General features: G+C 32.6%; 1 long non-coding RNA gene across 1 annotated transcript; it reads right to left on the reverse strand.

The window, feature by feature from the left end:
* Positions 1 to 13066: 13066 nt before the first annotated feature.
* On the reverse strand, positions 13067 to 20541 carry LOC143047849 (uncharacterized). The gene is made up of 2 exons (XR_012969674.1): positions 13887 to 20541; positions 13067 to 13362 (listed from the first exon to the last, which is right to left on the reverse strand). It is a non-coding gene; the product is annotated as an uncharacterized LOC143047849 (long non-coding RNA).
* Between the last annotated feature and the right edge of the window lie 1298 nt (positions 20542 to 21839).

Genomic DNA, 21839 nt, shown 5'->3' on the forward strand with positions numbered 1-21839 from the left:
CCAAATCGATTCATTATTTTGTAAAACACAAATATTATTATGATTTTACAAGTGGCTAAATATGGGCAAAATACAGTAACGAGCAAGTTCTTTTCGTTTCGTTACATGTAAAATGAATTTAACGCGAGTCATAAAAACAAGAAACTTTTAGTAATCAATAATAATTTTATAATTATATCGGTTTGTCGATCAATAGATGATTATCTACATTATGTCTTGTTTGTAAATCTAAAATCGGAAAAAAAAATTGAAATATAAAAAAAGACATGGTTTAAAATAGGAGCTAAATAGTTTCCATATAGTTTTTTGTTGTTGCAAGTATTTAATATGAATTAATATTAAGTCATGAAAAATATAAGGATGACAGATTATTTCGGGCAATTTGATTATTTATTAGTAATTATACCAACATTATAAAACACAGCTGAGCAACAACCTGATGAGACATTACAGAAAACACTATTTTTTTGTTCAAAATGCACTAAAAAGAAAAAAAGTTTAAAGTCAAACAACGTTTGCATTGATGTTATTAGAAATCACCGACGCATGTCTTTTGATAAAATATATACGTTTAACTGTTTAACTGTTTAAGGTAGGCGTTAAATATTTCACCCAAGAGTTATTATATACAGACCGATGAATAGAACACATTTAAAATAGATTGATACGGTCTTTTATTATTCAGTGAAAATAAATTTTATTTCTATAGATCAAACCGCAGTTAAGTATTTGATGATTCCATAGAGACATTTAAATATGACATGCCGATATATAAATATATTATCTATCTTTGAAATCAATTAATAAAATTGACATTTGTAAATTAAATCCATTTAGCTATATTGAAGATTCATCAAATAATCAAATTACAATGTTCAACTGTTTTACTGTTTAGATCACCACTGAAATGTTATTATCACAAAGATGTATACAAAAATCATTTCTAAATATATAAAAGTAGGAAGATGTGGCATGAGTGCAAAATTAATGATAATAATTTAATTCTTTATTCATTGCCGAAGGATACGTTACTGATTTTCTAAACTATTTCGATGCACGCACTGTATTGACAAGTAAATACATATTTAGTCAATCATGTATTGATTGTCGATTACTTAACCTCGTCTTGGCAAATATTTCATGTATATTCAGGATAAATACAGCATTTATAGATTATACAAGGGCAGCAATTCCGACTATCATTAAACAATGAGAGTACTGTGGAAAGGGACCGATATTTTGTCGTAAAACAGACAACGTATTGCTATCTAAATGTATTACTGCAAGTATTGTTTGACATGCAAAGTTCTGGACACTCTCTACACGAGACATAGGAATTAACGTCCCAATACTGTTTGGTCATGGCTGCGTATTCATACACCCTACACAGTTAAACGGACGCACCTTAAACAATGTGTTTAACTGCTTAATAGGTATAGGAGTATATTTACCCCATTTCCAAGTTAACCCTTGTACTGCTAACAATGGGGCGAGATACGATTTTTATCGAAAACGAGTAGTACTTTGCTCAATATAAAATGTACGTCAAGATAAGATTATAGCTGTAATGGACTGAAACCAATAGATACATCGATGGACGTCAAAACGTCAGACTCGTCACTATGTAGATTTTGTTTAAATTAACCCGTGTCCAAACACATTTGTGTCCAAACACTTTTGATAGAACGGAGAATATCAAAATCTATCATATTTCCCGAAAAATAATACAACAAAACCTCCCCAAAAATCATCTCTTGACTACATAAGAGATATATATAAAAAAAAAACACGGAGGAGGTTCAAACTTGTGATAGGCAAACGGATTTACTGTCAGATTTATAATAAGAAGATGTGGTATGATTGCCCATGAGACAACTATCCGCCAAAGTTCAAATGAAGTGGATGTGAACATTTATAGGCAACTGTACAGCCTTCAACTATGAGAAAAACCCAACCGTATAGTCGGCTATAAACGCCCCGACATGAACAATTTGAAGCAATTCAAATGACAAACTTACAGCCTAGGTTATAACAAATTAATTTTCGGTCGATATCACATACTTCAATGTAAATGCAGACAAAAAATGGTATGTAAGCAATCGGCATAACAAGAATTCGATCCAAACAACACAAGGCGCGCCAAAAATCGTAGGCATTTCCTCCCATGCATTCATATCCGTTACATCATTCAACTACATATGTTAAGTTCTAATAACATTTAAATTGCAAGTATGGAAAACACAGTTTTATAGCAAAATAGCTAGCTACATGAAACTACTATCTTATAGTTTTGGAAGTCGAAATAAATTTGATTCTTGAGTTGAATATGTACAACATTGTAGATAGAAGTAGGTCGTTATTTTTGATAATGGCTCTGGTTAACTCCCCATGACACCATCAAATCTGTTAGACCACAAATAATAAACACAAGCAGGTTGCAATTGCTTCTATGCTAATATTGCGTCTTTTATAATGTATGCCCCTAACAATATTTTGCTTTCATGATAACAAGTTGTTACAATTTGTTCTAGTTCTACCCTTATATTATTTTACGATCTGTGCCACATTTTTGCTCGTCTCTTTTTCTTTTGTTGTTTTTCGGTATCTCTGTACTCAAAACTTTTTCAGTCAATATGGTGATAATTGCTAGAACTATTGTCCTTGGCACTTATCTATTTTTTTAATGGTACAAAAGTGTGCATATAATTATGTTCTGCATCCATAACACGACGTTCACAATGATCAAAACTCACTGTAAAGACACGGCCGACACTCGGCTAACCGAGAGTTTGGTCGGTTAATCTATATTGAGTATGCGGCTATATCGGCGGTTGGTCTGTTAATCGGGTTGGTTATACGTCTGTTAAGAGTAAAACTCACAATTTAATGTTAAACTCTGTTAAATATACAGATTTTTGCCATATTATGAGAACCACATCAAAAAAAGAAAAGTGTCTGACAAAATGATATCTATCATAGAACATTTTCCACCAGTAAAAAAAATGCATAGCCGGCGCAGTTTTAAGTAAAACGAAAAGGCGTCTCGCAAGTATGTGGTTTTTATGCTTGTACGCATAGCAATATTTTGGATAAAAGGCTAAAAAACATTTTTATATATGATTTAAAAGACACAAAATAGTACTTTGGTTCTAAAAAAATAATTGTCATTGATAATTATTTCATAATTGTTATATAAGTTGAGAAATACCACATTTTAATGAATATTAGGGGAATACAGTCTGTTAATGGGTTGGACAATTTAAATCGTGTCAGTTAAGAGTTATTTAGCCACGACAATAGTCTTACTACCTTTAGTTTATATTTTCACATTGAAAAAAATGAGATGTACTTGTGACGAAAAAATTACAATACGGTGCAACAGTATCCTTATAGAAAGAGAACTTTTATTTTAATTTTATTTTTTTGCATTTCATTGAAGGGTGTGTCACTTCAATATAGCGTTATATGGACTGATTGGCCGCTCGAATTCGCACGAATTTATTATTTACGCCAAGTTATCAATCAGCCTTTTTTTTTGTCTGTTCAAAGTCTGTTATATCTATGAATCTGTCATGTGTTGCAATGCAGCTGGTTAAATTCCATGCGTTTTCTTTGAAATACTAAGGCTTTTCTACCTCAGGAATTGATTACTTTATGCCGGCGTCACACATTGGCGTATAGACCGGCGTGCTCCAAACGTACAGAGAAAATTGACAAAGTCGGTATACGTTAGTTGCATGCCATAGGAACGCTTAGGCAGCAACCATTTGATTTTCTGGGAGGGGGGGGGGTTGGGTTTTTTTGGAAAAAAAAAGTTTGTTTCCAGTTTTTGGAGAAAAAAATAATTTGTTTTTGATTCTGAGAAAAAAAAATTGTTTGTTTCATCCTCAGCTGCCACTATATGTAATGCTAAAATTGAAAGAAAAAATTTGTCCAGAAAAAAACCCCATAGCCCCCCCCCCCCCCCCCCCAGAAAATCAAATGGTTGCTGCCTTAGCAATCGTTCAAAGCGCGTTGTATAAGTTTGTAGTACGTCGAAATACAAAGGTAAAATTGAGAAAGGAAATGGGGAATGTTTCAAAGCGACAACAACCCGACCATAGAGCAGGCCAAGGCCACCAATGGGTCTTCAATGTAGAGAGAAACTCCCGCACCCGTCGGCGTCCTTCAGCTGGCCCCTTAAAAAATATGTATACTAGATCACACAAGACTAACAAAGGCCAGAGGCTCCTGACTTGGGACAGGCGCAAAATTGCGGCGGGGATAAACATGTTTATGAGATATCAACCCTCCCCCTATTCCTCTAGCCAATGAAGGAAAGTAAATACGCTTGATGAACGCTACAATCCCAGGAAATGTGTATGCAGCATAAAAAAACATACAACATACGCCAACATACGTTTCTAGTACGCCCAATACACGCTTAAATCTCGTTTTGCACACGTTACAAATAAGATTGACAGGTTAAATGCATCCAAAATTACTAGCGTATTGGCAGCGTAAATGATTTTGAACACGCCAGTGCTATACGCTGATGTGTGACGCCGGTATCAGTTGTGTTTCCTCAATGCTTTTCAACTTCGTATTTTATTTGGCCTTTTAAACATTTTTTTCGTCACTGATGAGTTTTTCGTAGACGAAACGCGTGTCTGGCGTAAATATAAGGCGTAAATATAAAATTTCAATCCTGGTATCTATGAGGAGTTTATTTCCGGTATGTATTGTCTTTTGAAATTAATATTACTTTGATATTACACTTTTTGAAACCATTTCTATCAATCTTCAGATTCCATTGTCTAAATTTATGTTTCATTGTTCATGTGTTGTTTCCATATATTCTAGCCACTAATCTTGAGTCTATCCCTTTAAATCAGATAACACCCCATATAGCAATAATATTATGCTTGTAATGTCATTCACAACTCTTAACAGACTAATTAACAGACCGAGTTTTATACATCCGACCCATTAACAGACCACATTTTTATAAAAAAATGATTTATGTCACCAAAATACAGTTTTTCGTGTAGATTTTTTACATATTGATGTTAATATGGTAAACAAACATAATGCCTGTCTTTTTTCGATGTTCAAAATATTGCATTCAAGTAAACTCAACCAACTTGTCATTTTTGTGTACATTTTGTGTGTGTAAAATGTGTATAAATTTACTGATGAGTAACTCGCCTTTTCATTTTATAGATCGTTCATTGAAGCTAGAAAAAAAATAATTACACCACTGGATTCAGTACTCCAAATCGTTTTGTCAGACATGAATTGTTTTAATGATATAAATATAATTAAAAAGTTATACAATGAAACATACTGATCTTGCAATGATTTTCTCGATAACACCTGATTAACAGACTTTAGCCAACCCGATTAACGGACCAACCGCCGATATAGCCGCATACTCAATATGGATTAACCGACCAAACTCTCGGTTAGCCGAGTGTCGGCCGTGAAAGAGTAAGGTATAAAAAACATGGAATTATTGATTGATTGAATATAGTGGATAAACAAATTAAGTATGACGTCCATTATCACTGAACTTGTTTGTATTATCTTTCATATTTGCTGGTGTGTTTTATATATGCGACTTTTTGTGTTTCGTTGGTTCTTATTTAAAGTGACTGTGTACTTTAAAAGATCCTGTCAGTATGTTATTGTTCTATAAAATGTCATTATGTTAGTATATTTCTTTTATAAATAAGAAAGTACGTGGAACCTTAATCACGTAGTGGAATGGACCATTTGTGGATTCTTATAAATTCTATAGAACTTTTGGACTATTTTAAATCTCGGTCTATTTCTGAAATCAATTCTTACATACTTTTGATTTTTTCAACACTGTATGCTAACATTGCCCATGTGAAATTTTAAAATTGTTTGTATAAACATTGAACGACAAAAATATGTGACGTATAAATTTGCTGACGTGAGACACGAGAAATTGTTTCTTTTAAAATTGTAACACGATGAGGACTGCTGTACCCATATTTTGACTATATTATTCATTATGTCTATTTAGTTCACGCATCATTGTAAATATAACGGAATTTGATGAAACTGTCGTACAAAGTGAGAGGTTTATCGCTATAAAACCAGCTCAATCCACCATGTACCAAGTAAGGAATATGACAGTTGTTGTCCGTTCGTTTTTGTTGTGTTTTGTCATTTGATTTAGCCATGTGATTATCAACTTTCCGATTTAATTCTCAGAGTTCAGTATATTTGTGATTTTACCTTTTATCACTTAACTAGCACATATTTATTCTAAGGGCCATCTGATTATCTCGCTGTATTGAAGATATTTAAAAAAAGACTATTGGTATGATTGACAATTAGACAACTCTCCACAAGAGACCAAATGACACAGAAATTAACAACTATATGTCACTTCAACAATGAGCAAACTTAAGCCCAAACCGCAAAGTCAGCTATACGTAAAAGGCCCCGAAATGACAAATGTGAAATAATTCAAACGAGAAAACTGACGGCCTAATTTATGTACAAAACATGAACGAAAAACAAATACATAACACACAACAAACGATAACCACTGAATTACAGGCTCCTGACTTGTGACATACATACAAAATGTAGCGGGGTTAAACATGTTATCGGGATGTTATCGGGATGTTAGCGGGATCCCCTACCTCCCCTAACCTGGGACTGGTGTAACAGTACAAATTGAGAACATACTATAAAAATCAGTTGAAAAAGGCTTAAATCTAAAATAAGCTTAAATCATCAGATGGATACAAATAAAAATACATCTAACAAAAATATACAGAGTGGACGTGGCTGGTTACTTATATATCCCAGGAACACAAATACACCATAAGTACTGATTTGAGAGTACTCCCAGTTTCTGACAGCTAGTTCAAAGCCACTAACTAATAATAAATTCATGCATCTAAGACTAAACTATCAATCAGTACACATCCAACATCCAATGAATTTAGCGTAAAGACGTCATAAACAGTCAGAGAAAATCAGAACCTTGTGCAATGCCAAGATACAGGTAGCGAATGATTGAAATTGTATATGAATATACCACTAATAAGTTTTAGTTTGCCTTTAATTTACTAATCACAAAATCAATATCAATACCAATAAAAACAATATTCAATGATCTAGTTACAGTGTTGAATTGGTAACCTTTTAGAATAAGTTTATTACGAGGGTAGATAAGTTTCCGGGCAAAGTACACAACATTTCCGTAAAAATGAGGATGTGCTTTCCCGTTTGAAATAAGTTTTCTACAGGTGCAACCAAACTTTACAAACAAATATTTATATCTAAGGAAGAATTTAAGAAAAGGTTTTAAGTAATTTGTACCCTTGTTTAATAATTTACCAGTTATACATTGATAAAACCAAAAACGTCACAACAAACACGTGCATAGCGAACTAGTTGTGAAATATTGCCGTAGATGATGCCAAAGAAACACCACCATCCAAAAAAGGAAAATAAAGAATAGGGAACGAAATATCGTCCCTTTTGTTTTTACTTATTTTCTCAGGCATTTAAATTACATGCATTAAAAGTTAAAACGCCCAATACAAAAAGCAGAATTTAAGTTTAACATCTATTCTGACAATATAAAGATAAGGAGATGTGGTATGACAACCAATGAAACAACATTCCACCAGAATTCAAACGAGGTGGATGTTTATTACATATTTAAGTAAAAGCAAAAGTCGTTCCACATTAGGTATTACATAATTGTTATGTTAATGTGAGTCTATTTATGTTTTGAGGGTAAGACAGTTACCAATGGTTAACTTTACACACAACTACGCACCAAGATGACCCTTTTGTGTAAAAAGTGTCAATATTGACTCGTGGGTATTTATGACATCACATGTGCAGTATAACAAACAATAATATTTCTGAATCAAAGTGAGCAGACAATATCAACATATTTAATGCATGTTAACTATCGAATCTCTGTAAGGATAGCAACACTTTACTATATTTTAGTGATTGTAGCGGGTTCAAATAATAGCGCTTACCAATCCTCCTACTTTTGACTGTCCTCTAAAAATATTAGTATCAAACGACCCTAAAAAAACCATAAACACAAACAAAGCAGACAACACAAAGTAAATATCAAGAACATTTTTGTGGTGAAAGATTATGATATTGGAACACACATTCCCCAACACACACTGCATTCGTTATATTCTCTACCTTTGGTTTTAATTTTCTTTTGTGGTACTTAGGCTGTGGTATTTCATCTTTTAATACTATCTTTTCGTCATCACTTACGTCAAAATATGTCCTCTTTGTACGACCAAGTGGCTCACGTGGGTATTCCCTAACTTGAAGACCTTGTACACGTGCTGTGACAACAACGACTGTATCCGGTTCATCTCTGTTTTCTTCGCCTAATATTGTAGCAGTTAGATAAAAATCAGATTCAAAATTATCATCCGGAGCATCTGACGCCTTCACGCTTAGATTATCGTCATCCGACGCTGATTCTACAGGCACGTCCTCTTCCTTAACTGGATTTAGAGACTTTAATATATCGGTATTAAGAGACCTCGTCTTTTCTTTCTCAGCAAACTGTTTTCGCTTCATGACCACGTACAAATCGAAACCATTTTCAAATTGATCTGACTGAAGATGTTTGGTGTCAATGTGTTCATTGTTTTCTTCATCTTTTTTCGAATCGAACTTAGTTGTCCTTTTAATGATTTCAATAGGTGGAGCAGTTCTAATTTGAGTCTTGGTTGCATAACTCTTGTCCGTTAACTCAGTATCTAATTGAAACCTATAAGTGTTGTTGATTGGACTCCATAATTTCCTTTTTACAGTTTCGTTAGGTTTTCCCTGAAGACTGTCATGAGAGTACCGTTGTCTTATTACATTTTGCACAATACAATCAATTTCTTCAACATTGTCAGCAACGACTGGAGCTATATAGTTATCCCTTGGATAGAGTGGCGCTGGCGTCAGTTTTCTTAGATTTTCCTTTGGATAGTCATTAATTTGTCTGAATTGATGAATTTTTTCTGTCATCAAATTGTTATATTTGTGAGTTTGTTCATTTTCTTTTTCATTGGAATCCTTTGATCTATTATTATCTCTTCTACGTTCAGCTTGAGTGTTCTGTTTAGTGGCACGTGTTGAACTTTCCCGTTTACTTTTACGCGATCTGTGTTCCCCAGATGAATTTAGTTGAAATGACATTGAATGTGTATCAAAACTTACTTTGGATTTTGATTGACTTGCAGTCGATTTCAACTTATGTAATCTTCCGATTCTATCGAATTGTTTATTATTATATTCTGCGCTATCATCCACACAAGACATTACAGTTATAAAAGGTGCATCACGTTCTTCTCCGGCTTCTAATGGCACGAAATTATCATCATACATTTCATCGGCATAATGAATGACTTCATAATTTCGAACTCTATCCTTTGACCAATACTTAGGTCTTATGTTGCTTTTGATAGTTCCAGGTGATATCCCAGTACAGCTTGTAACACTTTCATTGATGACTTTCGGTTCTTTTTGTTTAACTGTTTGAAATGCTTTTTGATTCATTCCCTTCCGGTCATTTCGCTCATTTGCATCTTTAAACATAATGAAACGAAAAACACAATATATCCAATTATTTTAACAGTAACGATATTATTTCGAAGAGCTGGTTTATAACGTTTCAATACATGTGTTACATTCATACATAAAATTACCATAAATAATTATACACATATTGTTTATTGTAAACAAAAAAGACAATATCTCTTTCAATATAATGACAAAAGAAGGACCAAATATAATGTAATTAAAAACCAAAGCCTATTCATATATTTAATGAACCACATAACACACAAACAATGGGTCAAAAACAATTTAAAGTTTTAGAATTAATAGTGTGTGAAACGCAGTATTCTTTATCTCGTGAATTCTTTATAATGTAAATATTTAAAACAAAGTTTTATGAATGTCTACATTCAAAAAATTAAGTACGTACGGGAATATGTGTAATTAGCAAAAATAATTTTGACCTTGACAATATATTTTTCCTCTAAGTTCACTCTGTGACTTGAGTGTTTATTCTTATGGATATAACATATTATATTCAAGCAATATGTATACAACTATACGGCTTTGTGTCGAAGACCGTACTTTGACCTTTGAATGGTTTACTTTTACAAATTGTGACTAGGATGGAGAGTTGTCTCATCGGCACTCATACCAGAACTCCATATGATTATTCAAACGGGAAAACCAAACTAATCTATATGAAAACGAGAAATGAGAAACATTTATGAACCACATCAAAAAACGACAACCACTGACCATCAGGTTCCTGACTGTCCCTCTACTTTTCGGCTTACTTTTTTGAGAAGCACGTTGGCGGCATTAGTGAAGTAAAACAACGAGTTTTATACTGTTTAGTTGTGTTTTCGGGTTCACCCGTTGTTGTTTTATTGATGTACACCTTGCATCTTCAGTGATCTTATCTTACAGAACATTCCTGTGTAATATTATTATTTTAATTTTGCCCATGCGTATTTCAATAGTGAAACAACAGGCAATCCTATCAGTGTATTCCTCAATATCTAAAAAAAATATATAAAAAAAAAGTTGACACAATTATCTAATTCAGTTCACTTTATTACGTCTTTTCTACTGGTCTTTCATGTAGGCTTCAATTTTTTTTTATTAAACAACCGTGCTGGACTCTTGTTGACGTGGTTTACATGGTATTGAAGTTACATGTATGGTATATATCTTGAAATTTACAACGAATCTATGAAATTCCGTCAGATACCATTTACCTATAAGTTGCTTTTGCAATTTTTGTATCCAATATCCAATTTGAAAAATGAAATAAAAAAAGTTATGACTGATACTGACACATATTCGAATTGAAGGTTAAAGGCCACTTGACAAAGTATAAAATTATTGAACGCAGACAAACTATATCTTCTTTTTAACAAAAGTGTTTTTCCAGGCGTTTGACAAACAGGATTATGTTTCCACTAAATGAATATAACTAGCATTGTTATGTTGTGTCAACATATGAATACATGTCAACTGATTATAACATTGGCACAACTTTTTCCTTTAAAGTTATAATTTGCAAAATTGTAATTATTCGAAATAAACACCTCTTTTACAAACTATTTGCACTATTCTCCTGTCTTTGTACCACGTTGTATGCTGCGCTAATCTTGTCAAAATTTAGAGATCACATTTTGCATGAAGCATGGCAATTACGTCACTTGCTTTCTACACATTTTTATTGTACATATGAATGATGCGACGACCATTTGCTTTCCATTATTCTTTCATTTTGCCAATCAGACAACTCTCCACCACAGACTAAATGACAATCAGGTTAAGGGTAACTGTACGACTTTCGATAGCGAACATATCTCATACCACATTTCAAGCTTTAAAATGACCCCAAATGTTGAATGTTAAACCAATTGAAAAAAAAACTAACGGCATGATTTATATACAAAACAAAAAACGTCAAGCAAATATGATGATATACAGTATATATACTGTATACTGTATATCAACGAAATACAGGCTCCGGATTTGGGACAAGCACATACAGAATGTGGTGAGCGCCTACCCTCCACAACCTAGGTCAATGTCGATCATCGATCTGACAAACACGAATAATCAGATGATACTTACAAGTACACTATGTGTACAAAAATCAAATATGAAAAAGGGAAATTACTGTAATACATATGTATATTTTATCTATGATATAGACATTGTTCTTGCCATTTTACTTTTTATAAGAAATAAATATATATTTCTTTATTAAACATTAAATTTTGACAGTTTTTGTTATTATTGAGATTATGACACAGTGATGACTGATGTATCCCTATTTTGACAATTTATCCTATTATGGCTGTTTTGTTGACTCATCGTTGTAAATATAATGGTATTTGATGCGACTGTCATACAAGTGAGAGGTTTAGCACTATACAACCAGGTTCAATCCACCATTTTCTATATTTGAAAATGAATGTACCAAGTCAGGAATATGACAGGTATGTCCATTCGTTTGATGTGTTTTATCATTTGATTTTGCAATTTGACTCTCCGTGTTGAATGTTCCTCGGAGTTCAGTATTTTTGTAATTTTACTTTTTTTTATATCATTTATAAATTTGCGAATTCTGATAATGAATATATGACACCGAGTTTCTTGCCTATGATACGCTTTTCTTCAATAATCAGAAACATTTGTGGGCAAAGGAAAGAATTCTGTATCATCCATTCCAGTACTGTATGCGTTAATGAAACATCAACTCTTTTATTTTTTTCTACTCTTTTGTTTTTTATTTATACACCGTTACGACATTAAGGGCAAGTTGTCCCTGAACGTCAGTTTTGATGTGCGGGATGTATAATTATGCAGCCTCGTCTGGTCAGAATGATGACTCCATATTCAATGTGTAGAGAGTGCCAAGCTATTTGCACACTATTGAACACCTTGTAATAACCATTGAAGAGTCTGTAGATAGCTTGTTGTGATGCAAAGGTTCTTTCCATATCTCTCATGTCCTTATTTTATTTTCAAGTTGCATTTTTAATTTTCTTGCCATATATTCTGGACTGCACAGGCTACATATTTTATTACTAGTACATTCAGTGTAAATATGTTCTTTTCCTGAATATGCACGAAGTATTTGCCAAAGGATATGAGCTAAGCATATATCCTCCAATCTTATTTTTGAGTTGTAACCACTAAAATTTGTTTGTTTTATCTTGTAACAGTGTAAGCAGTGACTTAAACTAGCAATTCTTTAGTGTGTGAGGGGAGATAAATCTTGTGCTTTTAAATTCCCAATAAGATACAAACTGGCTCACGTCTGTCGGTTGATAAACTCTACCCAATTTTAGATATTTTTCGTTGAGCGTTTCTTAAAAAGATTATTTGATATACTCATATTGAAAATGAGAGAGAGAGAGAGAAAAAACAAAACTAAAACTGGATTTCTCCTGTCACCAGGAAATACGTCTAATTGGCCTGCTTAGCTTGAAGACATACTTAATATTCATAAATTAACAAAATTTCAAATACTTTATTATTTTAAATACTAGCACTGTTTTTCTATTTGTCTTCTGTTAACACGATAATGAAATTTTAATTCAATGTAACTTTTTTACTGGCAGAATTTTTAACTTTTGAATGATGCTTGAGTTTTGGAGGACATTTGTAATGTGACTGGAAACTAAGGTATGATCGTCCTTTATAGTTGCTAGACCTGTTATATTCTCTCCTTGTAACTGGCACATGTCTTTTGTAGTAGTCGTTAATATCACTCCATCCGCCACCTACCCTAACCACTTTGTTGCAATCTTTCTGCAAGTAGAAAATTTAAAGAATGTGAAAGGTTATTAATAACATAACAGTTAGTAATATGTTTAGCTAGCTATGAAAAGCACCCAGGTTTAATCTACTATTCTAAATGTTAAGGAAATGCCCGTGTCATGTCATAAATATAATAGTTGTTATCCATTCGTTTGATATGTATGAGATTTTTATTTTGAAAACTGATAAGGGACTTTCCGTTTTTACTTTCATTTCTTTTAAGGTCACGTGAATACTTAATACAAATATTTCACAGCGATATTTTAATAAACGAAATAGATTAGGATAGTGAAATTTAACGCAATTATTATTAATTTAATGAATAGCCATTTTCACCGAAATGTAATTATATTAGTGTCATAGTTTATCTATTTGTCTCTTCTTCATTGGAATGCGTAAAATCTCGTTTACTCGAATTCTAAGTTAAGATTTTTCAAAAAGAATGCCTAACTTTGTTTTTTAAATCAAGGAAAATATATCCCATCTAAAGTAAATGGTATTCGTATCTTAATTACCTTTGACGGTACTCTGAAATATTTTTCCACCTTTTGGTGTGCGTGATGTGGAGGCGCAACATTAACACCAATATCGTGTATATCAACGATGGACTGTAAAATATCTTTCTTTTCCTCAAATTTGTCTTGTTCTTTCTTGAATTCGTGTACCATAGAAGCAGACACATCTTTATTTTCATCATTCGAATCCTCTGTTGAATCTTCGGTCTTTTTACTTGGAACTCTATCTACTGTCTCGTTTATGAATTTGCTCTTCTTTGCAGTTTTGTCCCTTTTCGCAGTATTAACTTTTAACCTCTGCAATTCGTCACTTTCTTTGCTGATCAAATTAACACCCGTATCATCTTTATAGGCACTACAATTTTTGCTACGGTCCCGAAATGGGTCTTTGGATTCCTTTTTTACATTCTTTATATTTCTATTGTCGGATTCGTTTTGTTCTTGTTGCCTGTCTTTTTGGTTTAGCTCATTCTTGATACGAACTTCTTTTATTCTTTGGTACTGTTTTTGAAATTCATTTTGTACCATTATTAATACTAAGTCTTTATCGTCATCCTCTGAATAAAAGCAACGATTTTGAGGACGGCGTGCTGCTTTAATTACTTTCTCCCTGAATTTATTGTTCCTTGCATCTACCTTTGCTTCTTGTTCGTTTGACGCTTCTATAGTCCAGGCATTGTATTTTGGCTTAGGCACTCGTGAAATATGTTCTCTTCTATTTTTTTCAGTGGGGTTGCTTACATTAGCGTTCGTTTTTGTCATATTGTCTTTACTAGTGTTATAAGTCATGCGATTTTTGTTGGAATTTACTTTTGGTTCATTTGGCACCCCTTCATTTTGGTCGACTCGATCAGAAACGTCAGAAAACTGATGCTTCTTCCGCATACGCCAATGCAATTCATCTTTTGTGTGTGAGTGAAAGAGAATATTTTGATAAGAAGAATACAAATTTGCTGGAGACTCTTCAGTTACCTCTATTGAGCTTGAGAAAACAGATGCATTAGACACTGACCTGTACACATGTCGTTGTTCTGATGAAGAATGGAACGTTTTAGTAGAATTTGCTCGATGAAATTTTCCGTTTATCATTTCATTAACAGGAAACGGATTATATTGAGAGGGTTTTCTTGGCCTACCTTCATTTTCGTCATGATCAGAATCGTATCTTAAATTAAAATATTTGTTCGATTTTATACGTGTTGGTTTCCTTGGTTGTTTATAGATATCTTTGACAGGTGTGTCTTCGGAAGTGTTGTTGGCTTTACTGTTTGACTGCTTTTCATTTTCACTGCGATGTGTGTTTCTATCTTTAACATGCATTTTGTTTGCGGATTTAGGCTCATTTTCACTACGATGTGTGTGTCTATCTTTAATATGCATTTTGTTTGCGGATTCCATCTCACTTTCACTACGATGTGTGTGTCTATCTTTAATATGCATTTTGTTTGCGGATTCCATCTCACCTGCACTAAGATGTGTGTTTTTATCTTTAACATGTATTTTGTTTGCGGATTTCGTCTCACTTTCACTTTGATGTGTGTTTCTATCTTTAACATGCATTTGATTTGCAGATTTAGGCATCTGCTTACTCTCATTATCCTTATTTGTATGACGTTCGTTGCTATGGTCTGTTTTCATTGCGTTCGTTGTCGATACTTTATCAGTCTTTACGTCTTTTGATGTTTTGTGTTTAGATAAATCGTTTTTCATATCTATTTCCAATTTGCTTTTTACCTTGATGCCTTCCTTTTTATCCTTACAAACAGTTGTGTAAATATCAACAACATGATTGTCATTTCGTCTAGCCAATTCACATTCAAGTCGCTTTCTGAGTATTTCAGCAAATTTCACATTTTGTTCCGAACTAATTAACTCTCTCCTTTCCTTTTTATGTTTTTTAGTTTTCTTTTTCTTTTTCTCAGCTGACATATCTTCTGTATCGTTTGATATATTTTGCAATTGTTTTTTTGTAGTTTCTAATAAAATATTTTTAGAAAGTTGGCGAGATTTATCTTTTGAAGTAGTCCCGGGTTTTTTTCTTTTTTCTCCCTTGTTTTCTGAATTATCCATTTGGTCTTTCTTGTTTTGTTCTCCTTTTGAACCTGAGTGATCAGCAGTTCCAACGCATGATAGTTCATGAACTTTGCCACTGCTGCAACGAATACTATCAAGAAATATTCCCTCGTTTCCCGACTTTTCACTATTCGTCATATTTTGGTTTACTGATTTTGATATTACATATGTTCCAATATTCGTGAACTCCCTATCTTTACAATTTTCACACCAAACTGAATCAATAATAGCTTTATGATTTGAATGTCGATTTGTTCCTTTTTCTACTGGCATTACTTGTAATCCTTTTACGTCAAGTGCAGAATTTCTTTGGTACATTGAATTTCAATGCACAATTTATCAAACGTATAATCAAATATTGAAATAATCTTGTGTTATTAAATGCATTTAAACAACTTAACAATCTAAATACGTTTTCTTTCAGATAACATTTCCATTTGATATTTGAAAAGAATCAATGTAAGAACAAAAGAATGCATACCTTTAAATGCATTTATACATAAAGTTTAAGACAAGCCAATAGATACGGATATTTAATTTGTATATTTTTCTAAAACACGTCTTGGTCCACAACCTTTTTAACACTTATTGATTTTATGCATTATTGCTGACTTGAAGAATACAAAGGTTGAAACATGTGATTATGGCTATCATTCTTGAATATCGGATATCAATCATGGTGAGAGTTCTAATTTTTCACAACTCTAGTGTTTTCCTTCTTTATTTATACCATAAACATTGTAATGTAAAATGATAAAACAACACTTTCATAAAGATATCATTTTCATATTGAAATTGTCAATAAATTGCCATTGATAAGATTTATGATAAGAATATAAAAATTATGAAAAATAATGTCACAACGATAATAAACAATTTTATCCTGATATAGAGTAATTTCTCGCAATTTGATTGGCTGATATTGACGTAATAAATTTCAGTACAATTTTTTATTACGTCAATGGCATTATCTCTCTTTTAACGTTGACCTAATATATTTTTTTTTAGTTGCTTTATAGTCCTAATATTTTTCATTTTTCACAGTTTTAGATTAAATATAAATTATATTTGGTTGACATTGTCCTAAATATTGAATTTGAATATATAAATTTGTAAAATAACAAAATCAGGATAAATTCGATACACAGTGTGAAATTGTTCTAATACGGAATTTATCAGGTCAATAAAATTCATATCGGGTTTGGCTTCGCCTCACCCGATATGCATTTTATTAACCCGATAAATTCTTGTATAAGGACAATTGTACACTGTGTAACTAATATTACCATACACGTTTGCAGAATAGAGGCGAAATATACCAGAGGGAGATTCAGACATATAAGTAAAAAATTAACTGACAACGCCATGGCTTAATACAACCACACCTTAATATATTGGTAAGACTAATATATGGAAGGTCTTCGACAAATAATACATACTTGCAATTGGTTCTAATAGGACATGGCTGGTGGAGAGATATTGGATTCTGATTGTTCAATTCAAAAACAAAACTCTCCTCCAAAATTACATAAGAAAATGTTTTGATTGCAGGGGACTAATGTAAAGACCGCAATTCGAAGCTAAATTTGTAAAAAAAAAATTCTTCTTTATAAAAAAAAGTTAGGAAACATGTGCGATACGGACTTCTTGGAGGCCAAGTTAATAACGTTAGGACGACCAACATAACAACACGTTGTCAATGTTTTAGCTTTAAAAAAAAATGTTTGTTTTTGAAGTAACCGAACAACACGGGACCCTACCATATCACGTGATACTATAATGTTTAGAAGTTTTTGGAAATTATGAACTTGCACAATACACAGAAACCATCTTCGTTACATCTATTACTTAAACTGTCGTTGTAATGTTGATTTTACCGCATACTCTTTAAAATTGAGAATAGAAATTAGGAATATGTCAAAGAGACAACAACCCGACCAAAGAGCAGATAACAGCCGAAGGCCACCAATGTGTCTTCAATGCAGCGAGAAAATTTCACATCCGGGGTTGGGCCTCAGATGACCCCTAAATAAAACTGTGTACTAGTTCAGTGAAAACTGAAGTCATACTTAACACCAAAGTATAATAGAACTAGAATTAAAAAACATATAAGACGAACAAAGTTCAGAGGTCCTGACTAGGAATAGGCGCAAAAATTAGACGGGGTTAAACATGTTTTGTGAGATCTCAACCCTCCCTTTGTTCATTCCAGATTATTTTCTTGTCAATTGACTCAGTTACTAAGAGATGCATGTTTTATTTGTAATGCTAATTGACATACATATTTTTTGTTATTTAAAATATCATATGTATAAGTAAAAGTTAAAACTATAAATTAAGATTACAGCTTAACAGACACGTATGCGATTAATCCAGTATTAAATTTGTATCAAGGTTCTAACCTTTGACTTCTTATAATATTGCTATCATTAGACATAAGAAGATGTGGTATGAGTACCAATGCGACAACTCTCCATCCAAGTCTCAATATAAATAAGTATACCATTATAGGTCAAAGTAAAGTCTTCAACACAGAGCCTTGGCTTACACCGAACAGCAAGTTATAAATGGCCTAGTGTAGAACCATTCAAACGGGAAAAACTAACGGTCCAATCTATATAAAAGCGAGAAACAAGAAACACTTATGGACCACAGTTACAAAACGACAAATACTGAACATCAGATTCATGACTGATCGGGTTTAAAAAAAGGCCTGTACCAAGTCAGAAGTATGAAAGTCGTTCGATGTGTTTGAGCTTTCAATTTTGCCATTTGATTTTTGGCATTTCCGTTTTGAATTTACCTTGGAGTTCAAATTTTACTTTTTAAACGTTTTAATAGTTACCAACCTTTACCATTATCTGAAACAATAGTGTAACATCACACCAAAAGACACACTATAAATATCTATAGAAATAGTTTACCTCAATCAAAAGACAAATCAACACTAGTGCACATACACTGAATGAATACATTTGATCTATGGTACAATGTAAATACAAAATGATATACAATAAAATAAGGGTTGAATAATTAAAGTAGCAGTATTATACCTTAAAGTTTATAGTCTCAGACTGCTGAAACTGTGCACCAATGAGAAAATCCAAAAACTAAGAATATTGTAAATATGTTTTGTTTATGATGTGTGTCAATGGCGTATTGTCCTCTACATCCTTTTTATACATCAATCACAACAGATCGAGTTATTTGTGCCTAACATATGATATAATTGATACCAACAGACTTACTTCTTGTCATTATTTAAACATAAGTGACAACCAATACATATACTTTATGATATGTTTTAATTCGCAATCCTAAACATCCTTCCAGTTCGTTTTGGTATAGCATGACATTGTTTAGTAGCATTTGCTCGATAAAATTTTCCATTTTTCATTTCATTTACGTTGTCAAGAAACGGATTATATCGAGAGAAATTTTGTGACCTAGCTTCAATTTCTTCATGATCAGAATCGTATTTTATAATGAAATATTTGTTCGATTGAATATGAGATGGCTTTTGTAATTCCTCGTGTCCACCAAAAACAATACAATCTTCGTATGTGATTTTCGGTTTAATTTGCCGATGTATTTGGATTTTATTTTGAAATGATCGGTCTTTAACATGTAATACATTAGGCGGTTTCTGTATTCTCCTTTTCTCATCCGCTTTTCTGGCATTCGATTCTTCGTAAGTATCTTTTCCTATTGAATATGTTGTCTTTCCGTTATTAAACTGTACATGTGTATTTCGTTTGTTTGTACTGGAAGCGTTTCTAACTTCTTTCACCGAATCGTTGCGTTTTAATATTAAGCCTTCCTTACTGTCTTTAGTTACAGTCCTGTCAATATCAGCTGTTTGTTTCTCTTTAGACCCAGGGTCTTGATTGGTATTTTGTTTAGCTAATACATCTTCAAGCCTCTTGATAAGTATTTCTGCAAATTTTGCAGGTTCGAAATCGTTTTCCTCTTTGTTACGTATTTTTGTTGTTTTCTTTTTCTTTTTCTTTATGTTTCTAGACACATAATCTGTATCATTTAATACATTTTCTAAATTTCCAGGGTGCTCTTCAATAGTTTCTGATGTTTGAAAAATATCTTTTGTAGGTTGTACACGCTTTATCAAACTTACATTACTTTGACGACTTTCGTCTTTTGAGCTGGACACTGACTTTCTACGTTCTTCATCCTTGTGATCTGCACTATTATTGTTGTTGTTTTGACCTACTTCCTTTATATCTGAGTGTTCAACAGTTCTTAAGCAATATGGTTCCTGCACATTCCCACTGGTACAACACATAACACCAAGATATCCCTCGTTTTTCGATTGTTCATACTTTCCACTTTTCTTTTTCATTTCACCGTTGTCTGTTGATTTTAGTTTTTGATTAGTTCCAAAACTTATTACTTCCTTGTTTATGGTTAATACACAGACTAAAATCAACTATGTCCTTATTTTTTAACCGTTTTTGTTAACCGCTTCACGATAAGTGTATTATTTATTTTGGCAAATTGCATTGTTATGCACAATGAACAAAACGTATGTACCAAACTTAAAATAAACATATGTTATATTATGCATTTAAACCTAACCATCCGTATGCAGTTGTTATTCAGATAAAATTTCCATTTAAAATTTCAAATGAATCAATATACAAATTGAATAATACATGCCTTTAAATGTATATATACGTAAATTTAGAGCTACAAGCTATCCTTTCTGAAAATTTTATACTGGTATGGTTTTCTCATACACGTGTTTGTCGTCTAACTATTTTGACCCTCATTAATATGTTTCATTTCCAATTTTGATTATTTCATGTTTTTCAGTAATAAAAATCTTGTAGAATGTGCGTATAGTTATTTTTTGTTATCATTTTTGGGCATCTTATAGATATCTATATTAGTTTTTATTTCCAAAACCCATATAATACGACCTGGAAAATACGAACCAAACTTTCATCACTTATTTTTACCCACACTGACACGATAGTGATTATAAGTAGAAGAACATTATTAACCGAGAACAAAAAGTAGGAAAAGATGAAATCAATACTGAATAAATTTCATGCGTCCAAAGCGCTTTCTGGATTACATTAGGCGCAAAGCTGAATGCTTGAAAGTCAACAAGGTTATCAATCTGCTGCAGAGCCGTCGACCAAAACGAAACTACAAATAATAGCATAATTCATCTATGTTAATAAAATCAACATTACTAATTTTGTTGCACCAGATGCGCATTTCGACAAAACATGTCTCTTCAGTGATGCTCGTGGCCAAAATATTTGAAATCAAAAGCTTATATAAAAGATGAAGAGCTATAATCCAAAAGGTCCAAAAAATATAGTCAAATTCGGTGAAATTCGTAAAATTTGCTTGATTAAGTTGAAACCTTAGTTTTCGATATTTCTAATTTGACCAACGGTAAATTTAAGGACAGGTTTGCTATAACAAATGATACAGAAATACTAAGTATTGAGGTAATGCAACCCTTATGACTGATAGTTTATCAAAAGCGGTATCGCTAAAATGACCTTTAGTAAATAACTGCTATATCATTTGGACTCTGATTTAGCTTAGTTTCATTGACAATCATATCACAAATTTTTATTTTCATACTTCTCAGCTTACCAGTTCGTCATTTTTATTAATAATATTTCGTACCCATTTGAAGTGCTCTTTTGGTGTTTATTTATCCGCTCTTTTTGTTATATATTATTGCATATAGAAAAATTCGTATACAAAGTTATCAAAATAACATTATTTTAGACACTTGTTGTTTGAAGATGACCAGAAAGAACGACACAGGCTGCTTTTAAATGTCAATGTCACATGTAGAGCTGGGTATATTTTCTCTTCTGGAGCACATGTGAACACCCG

This window comes from Mytilus galloprovincialis, chromosome 10 (genome assembly GCF_965363235.1).
Source record: "Mytilus galloprovincialis chromosome 10, xbMytGall1.hap1.1, whole genome shotgun sequence".
In the NCBI taxonomy this organism is placed as follows: domain Eukaryota; kingdom Metazoa; phylum Mollusca; class Bivalvia; order Mytilida; family Mytilidae; genus Mytilus; species Mytilus galloprovincialis.